The following is a 7,581-nucleotide window of genomic DNA, read 5'->3' as shown; positions in this document are numbered from 1 at the left end:
CCCAGCCTGTGGCACTTTGTTCTGGCAGTGCTAGAAAACTGATACAGCTGCCTCCCCAAATTTAGCCTACCTGCACCTGATGCTGTGGGAACTTCAATTCTAGTTCTGTGTCCCTGGGAAATTCTTACACAGATCCTTAAGGGGACACGTATGAGGAGAAATGTTTACTGAAGCATTACTTTTGTTGGCAGAAAGCAACCAGTATGTCTACCGTGACGGATAAATCATGCAGGCTTACTGTGGGGCAGTGAGCGGGAGGCAGAAGAGCCAGATTTAGATGGAGCCGCATGGATACATCTTCAGAATGTAGCACACAGCAAAAAAATGACATTTATACAAATTAGAAACATATGTGCACAAAATGATGACATATTTCCTAAGAATATACTCCGAAAGATACATGTCAATTTCATCTGAATGGTTGCCTATAGGGAGTCAGAAGTTTGGGAGTTAGGTAAATACAGAAAACGTAAGAGACACGGGTTCGATCCCTGGGTTGGGAAAATCCCTTGGAGGAGGGCACGGCAACCCACTCCAGTATTCTTGCCTGGAGAATCTCCATGGACAGAGGAGCCTGTCCCCTGACAGGAGGACTATAAAGGGCTATAGTCCCTGGGGTCGCAAAGAGTCGGACACAACTGAAGCGACTTAGCACGCATAGAGAAAATAAGGAATTAAAAAAAACCACCAACCAAACAACAACGAAAAAAAAGAGGACTGGCTAGAGTCAGCAGTTAGGTCTGAGAGCCCTGGAAGAACCAGGGGGACTGTGTTGCCCCTGGAGATCTTTCCAGGGTGCCCTGGCCTGACTGGACTTCACAGGTTGACAGGTCCTGCATCTGGGTTCTCCGAAGGCCCATGTGCTCCTGGAGTGTTTCAGCCTCCTGGGCTCCACTGGGGAGCTTGAGCCAAGCCCAGGGGTTGTAATGGGTGGGGATGGTTTCTGGGACCCATGGGGGCAGGGGGAGGGGAGAGAACAGAGAGGAGGGGCTGGCAGAGAGGGAACGCAGGTGGGTGGGAGCTGACTCTGGCCACCAGGGACCCTCTCTTCTTAGATTCAGGCCGTCTGACCAAGAGTTTCCTGGCGGAGGTTCTTTCCCACAGGAGGCACTCGCTAAAGGGCTCTCACGGGGACAGAGAGCACACAGCTGCAGGGAACAGAGGTGCGCCCCAGGCAAGTCTCCCTCCCACCCCATAAATAGCCTGTCCCGGCTCCAGGGCCAGCAGAGTGAGCCCTGGGGAAGCGAAACTGGAGGGGGCTGGAGCTGGGAGGCAAGAAGGGGACCAGGACCATGCCTGCCCTGAGGGGTTGTTCCAGGCACATTTTCTGAGGCCCCAGGGATGAGAGCGAGGGCTGAAAGTGAGGAACACAGGGCCAGAACAAGGATGCACTTTCTCACAGGGCTGTCCAACAGTGCCCAGGGAGGTCGTGAGCACCCCACCATGAAGGTGCGTAAGCAGAGGTGAGATGACAAGATGGGACTGTGGAACATGCCGTCCCCATCTCAAAGACACTGTCTCGTTCGGGGCAGCTGGTGTCCGCGGAGACATCAGCCTGTCTCCCGGAACGCCTCTTGTCGTGTCCAGCCCATGGGGTGAGCCCGTCGCCAGTTGCAGGAAATAGCCTGTGCCAGCGCCCATTTGAAGAGTAAATATTAGTCTTTTCAAGAGCGATCTGTTCTCTGTCACTTGGCACAGAGGACACTGAACTGGTGTTGGGTGTTGGTGGGGGGGGGGGGGTTGCCTCTTGGCCCCCACACCCAGATGGAATCTCTGGACTGGGTTACTGCCACAGTGTAGCTCCAAGGAACAACTCTCCCCGTGTCCAAGCAGGTATCCCCTCCCAGTGACCATGCGAGCTGTGGGCACTGGAGCCCCTGCTTAGGGGAGGTTCCGATGGCATTGAGGCCCCAAGGCCAGGATGTAGCTCTCACATACTGTCAGGGCTGCTGCTGCACAGGCAGGAGACTGGATCTTTTGACCTGGACCTCAAAGTCTCCGGGCCCCAGCTCTGACATATATCATTTAAAATCCTCTGATGACCAGGAAAGGGAAACAGCCTGTCACTGTGCCACCCTTTGGGGTGACCTTGTCCAACCACCCCAACCAACGGAGCACCCCTTCCCCAAGCCCTTCTTGCCTTCTTTATTCGATAATTTTCCTCTCTTATTTATTGACTCCTCCATCGGAGGCTCAGCTCTGTGAGCACAGGACCTCTGCCTTGGTCTCTGTTTAGAACAGTGCACACAGCAAGAGCTCAGTCACTATTTGCCGAGTGAACAGAATGACGTTAATACTGTGAAAATAATAAACCGGTATCATTCTCATGCCCTAAGCCTTGAAATCCCACTCCTTTGAAGCCCTTCTACCATGACAACCAGGGAAGGGGTGGGGAGGGGTGAAGCCATCTCTGGGAGCAGGGAGGATGTGGGGAGGGGAGGATGGAAGGAAGGAGGATGAGGGGCTGAGGATCAGGGGAGGACAGGGGGAGAATGGGGGCAGGATGGAGGTGGGGAGGAAAACCCAGCTTCGGTGAGTGATGGGAAGGGGAGGGGACACATCTCTCAGATCCTGGTTTAGGTTTCATTCTCTGGGATGAAACCTTGAAGGGAAAGGAATTGAAAACCGAAGCTAGAGGCGGGTGTGTCCCCCTCTGCGTTGGAAGACAGCCTCCCCTGCCCTGCACCAGGCAGCCTGTGGCTCTCAGGGGGCCCTGCTGGGTAAAAACAGTGGAGCTACAGATTTGAAGGCAAGAAGGTCAGAGTAGGCACCTTCTCCCAAACCTCCTTCCACTCCCAGAGGCCTGGAAGCTTCCAGAAGTTCCTCTGCTCCATGGGGCACGGGGAAGGTGGCTGAGTGGGGACCCATGGGCCTGTCTCAGCACTGCTGGGCCCAGTGCGCAGGTAAGAGCAGCTCATCCCCAGGGTGGGAATGGAGAGATGGCTGGGGCTGGAGGGGTCTGAGGAGCCAGAGTGAATTGAGATGGGGCCTAGAGCAGAGAGAACAGGCTGGGAGCCCGTGAGTACCTGGCCACCGTGAATGTCCACCGAGACCTGAGAAGACTCTAGCCTAGCTTTGTGCCAGGCTTCTTTCTCTCCTGCCACAAGGCCACCTGTATTGGGCTCTGCCTCGTGTCTTCTTCACCTACCTCTGCCGCTCCTGCAGAAAAGACGGGACTGACCCCACCTCAGCTGTCCCACACAGCTCTTGCTTTCTGCCCCAGGGCCTCCAGAGTCAGTGCGGGACAACGGCAGGCATCCGCTTACACTCGGTCCTGCCCTGCCCAGCAGTGTGAGGCACTCCTTGGAGGGTCCCCATGGACACGAGTTCCCACTGGCAGAGCGGCGACCAGCTCGATAACCCACCTGGAGCTTTGGTGCTCTAGGTTTCCCTGTGTCGTATTTCTCTGTTCCCTGTTCCTGGTTCCTGGTCATGGGCTCTGATTTCTGGGGACTCAGGCAAAGTCACCTGAGCCTCTGTGCTAGAAACGGCCCAGTGGCCCTTGGTGTCCCCTCCCTGGCCCCCTCCATATTTCCCTGGGTTGCAGAAGCTAGAAGGCCCAGACACCCTGATGGCTGAGAATTCAGATGCAACTTAGAGGGAAGCTCTTTGGGAGAAAGTGGAAGGCAGAAGGGGAGTGGGGGCCTCTCTTCCTGTGGCGTGGCAACTGCTGGGTGGGATCTGGCAGATGTGTCTTTTTGCCACAGCAGCACGCTACGCTCCTCTTCCTTGTCACCAGTTTAATGGATGTGCAACTCGGACACTGGCAATAATTTCCTTCAAGGTAGCAGCTGGGGTGGTGTGCCCATGAAGCCAGGTTTCCATTCTTCCAAACTTTTATACGTTTACTTTCCTACTTTCAATCTCTGTCTGGGACTTCCCTTGTGGTCAGGTGGCTAAGACTGTGCTCCTAATGCAGGGGAATCTGGGTTCAGTCCCAGGGAACAAGATCCCAAATGCTGCAACCAAGACCTGGTACAACCAAGTATATAAATAAATGATAAATGTCTAAAATCTCTTTTTGCACAGAGGCTTGGAATGTTCTATAGGTCTGACCACTGACCCGTCACTGGTTTGGCTTCCTCTCCTCTGCCATCTACCACACCCCCAGGCTCAGATGGAGGGAATACAGAGGGCCATACACTTACCCAAAGAGGCATCGCAAAGAAGACTGAGAGTCAGACTCTGTTGGTTGCCTACTCAATAGCTATCTTCCTCTATCAGATTCATCCTTCTTCCTTATTAGATGAACTTGCCTCTGGAAGCCTGGTCTCTCTTACAGCCAGGGCTTGCGTGTGTGACCTAGTCCTAGCCAAGGAGCCTGAAGAGAGTATATAGAAAGTAGGTTCTGGGATACCTTATTTTCCTGACAGAAAGAGACACACAGGAAGCACTCTCCTCCCTGCCAGTGAATGAGGTCCTGTGAGAATGTGATGCTTGGAGCAACAGCAACCATCTTGCAATCAAGAGACAATAAATCTGAGGACAAAAGTCAACACATTGAGGATGGTAGAGTGGACAGGTAGGAAACACCCAGGTCTAAATTGACATTTATCGAGCTTCTGAATTAATCTTGGAGCTCCCTACTTCTAGCGGGCATCACCCTGGCAGGACCCCTTCCCTCTGGGCCACATAGGGCCTGGCTCAGAGCCCTTCAAAGTTTTTTCCATGCCAATATGCTGAGCTCAGAGACACTGGGACCTCTGGGAATTGGGCTGGGTGAAGCAAGTGAGGCACTGTTTTTGGATGCAAAACTTAAGGGGGTTGCAAAAAACTCAGTGGTAATCAGGATAAGTATTTTAATGTAATATTTTTTAAAAATCAAAACTAATGTCAAAGCACAAAATGAACAAAAAATCAATCAAGATTTTGAAATAAAGACAATAAAGATTCAGGCTCACCAATTAGGTCTGCGTTTAGGTTTCTGTACAGGGCAGCCACATGAATCTGACCTATGACAGTTCATATAATCAGGCAGGGTTCTGGGGCTGTGAGAACTGAGTTCAAGGCTGGGCTGCACTGATGACTTACTGGCGATCCCAAGTCCCTTCCCTCCTCTCTGGATTTCATCTGTCCTGCCTGGGGTCTGGGGCATTGCCTGGATGGCCTCCTGACCCATCTTCCTCATCCCCCTATGGCCTGCAGAGGGTTCTGTCCCTTTTTCTGGGAGGCTGCGTCTCCCAGGCCATCGACTCCTGGCTATTAATATCTCAGCCATCCCTGGCCTGATCAGGGTGTTTAATGACTGCCAGCTGTGGCTCCGGCCCCCTCCCCCGGGAGAGATAAGAGCAGTTCCTGTTCCCACATGGAGGGAACAGCAAGGAGCGGGGGGTGGGGTGGGGTGTCATTGCCTAAAACAGGCCCTGGGCAAGTGATGGGAACTGAGGCACTGATACCAGCTCTTCACTCCAACCACCCCTGCCTGCCCCCCAGGTGGAGGTGCCTGGGGATATAAATTCCCTGAGCCCACCCCCGGGGGCTGCTCTGCTCTCCCTGCCTCCTGCCTGGGCTCTGGCCCCTTAGATCGGGTTCCAGCAGTCTTGGGTCTTCTCCCAGGTACCCCACAGACCTTACTTCAGCATGTTCCAAACCAGGTCCTCCCCATCTGGATGATGGACTGGCAGCTTTTCCTTGGCCCGCCCCTGGGGTTCTTCTCAGCAGCCAGAGTGGTCTGCCCCAAACCCACCCTCATCCCTTTGGCTTCATTTAAGAAGCCCCCACTGAATTCCTGCTGCCAAGAGCCCCCTGTACTTGCTTACTTGGATTCAGGAGATTCTGGCACCTCTTCTGCTCCCTTGGGATCTGGCGACTCCTCCCTAGTTCTCAGGAAGTACCCCTCACCTGGAAGATGCTCCTTATCCATTCTACTGGCAGACTGGTCACCCTCCTTGGGCATCCTGCCCCCTGGAGTGGCAGGAGTCGTCCACATGATGGCAGTCTGTGCCAGGATGGTGGGGGGGGGGGGCTACTTGTCTTTGTCTTCCCAGAATGAGTCCACCTGAGTTAACTGGGCTTTGCCCTTAGGGTCTGGGGTCAGATGTGGTCAAGGGCCAGGGCCTCGCCTGCAGGCTACCAGAGGTCTGGTTCTACCTGGGGTCACAGCTGGGTCTGGGGCTGGAAACACTGTCACAAGGGCTTGGTTGGAGGGCCCATCCTGGGTCTCCTTCATCCCAAGCTGTCTCTGGGATCATCAGCCCTGTGTCCTCACCACCTCCTCTCTCTCTTGAATCTCATTCTGAAATGGATCTGAGGAGAGAGGCCTGACCTCTCTGTCACCTGGCCTTCTGGGGAGGGCCCTCCACTCAGGTATTTGGGTCCCTAAGGCCAAAATTACTGCAGATGGTGACTGCAGCCATGAAATTAAAAGACGCTTACTCCTTGGAAGAAAACTTATGACCAACCTAGATAGCATATTCAAAAGCAGAGACAGTACTTTGCCGACTAAGGTCCGTCTAGTCAAGGCTATGGTTTTTCCTGTGGTCATGTATGGATGTGAGAGTTGGACTGTGAAGAAGGCTGAGCACCGAAGAATTGATGTGTTTGAACTGTGGTGTTGGAGAAGACTCCTGAGAGTCCCTTGGACTCCAAGGAGATCCAACCAGTCCATTCTGAAGGAGATCAGCCCTGGGGTTTCTTTGGAAGGAATGATGCTAAAGCTGAAACTCCAATACTTTGGCCACCTCATGCGAAGAGTTGACTCACTGGAAAAGACTCTGATGCTGGGAGGGATTGGGGGCAGGAGGAGAAGGGGACGACAGAGGATGAGATGGCTGGATGGCATCACTGACTCGATGGACGTGAGTCTGAGTGAACTCCGGGGGTTGGTGATGGACAGGGAGGCCTGGCGTGCTGCGATTCATGGATTCATGGGGTCGCAAAGAGTCTGACAGGACTGAGCCACTGAACTGACCTGAACTGAACTGAAGGCCAACCTTGGTGAAGTCCTCGAGGCACCCACCAGGTGGCGATAGAGATGAGCTGGTCTGGTCTGACAGTGCCCAGAAAGGCAGGAAAGGTACTGGCGAGCTGGAGGAAAGAGGGGGTGCAGGAGAAATTCTGCTCGTGGTCACCCCTATTCTACTCCCAGTTCATACACAAACTAGGATGTCTGCTCATGACCTCTGCTGGCCAGGAACTCAACTTCTTGAGAGAAGTGTCTCAACTTCTCTCCATTCCTGGATGCCCCTCAACCCCTGGCAGGAGGGGGGAGTTGTGGGTGTGGCAGGGCCCCACCTCTGTCCTTTTTTATTTGTCCCTGTCTTGGGTCTCTCTCTCTCTTTCCATCCTCCTGGATGATAACTCTGCTTCTCTTCCCAGATATGACTCACTAATGGAGGGATTTTAGGCAGAGTGGTGACTGGGCCAGGACCAGGCAGAAAGTTTGCAGGAAGAGGAACACAAGGAGGTCAACTGGAGCAATGGCTTTGAATCCATCCCTTTCTGACCAGCATCATCTTCTTCACCCTGCAGCCTCTGTGTTTAAACCTATTAGAGGTATTGTCTGTTTTTGGTGACATTTATTCTGTCCTCTGCCACCTGGACAACGGCGACATGGTCATCTCATGACCTGTGTGCTCCTTG

The sequence above is a fragment of the Ovis canadensis genome, chromosome 19 (genome assembly GCF_042477335.2).
Source record: "Ovis canadensis isolate MfBH-ARS-UI-01 breed Bighorn chromosome 19, ARS-UI_OviCan_v2, whole genome shotgun sequence".
NCBI classification, from domain to species: Eukaryota; Metazoa; Chordata; class Mammalia; order Artiodactyla; family Bovidae; genus Ovis; species Ovis canadensis.
The sequence above is the reverse complement of the archived record's forward strand: the minus strand, read 5'-3'. Positions refer to the sequence as shown.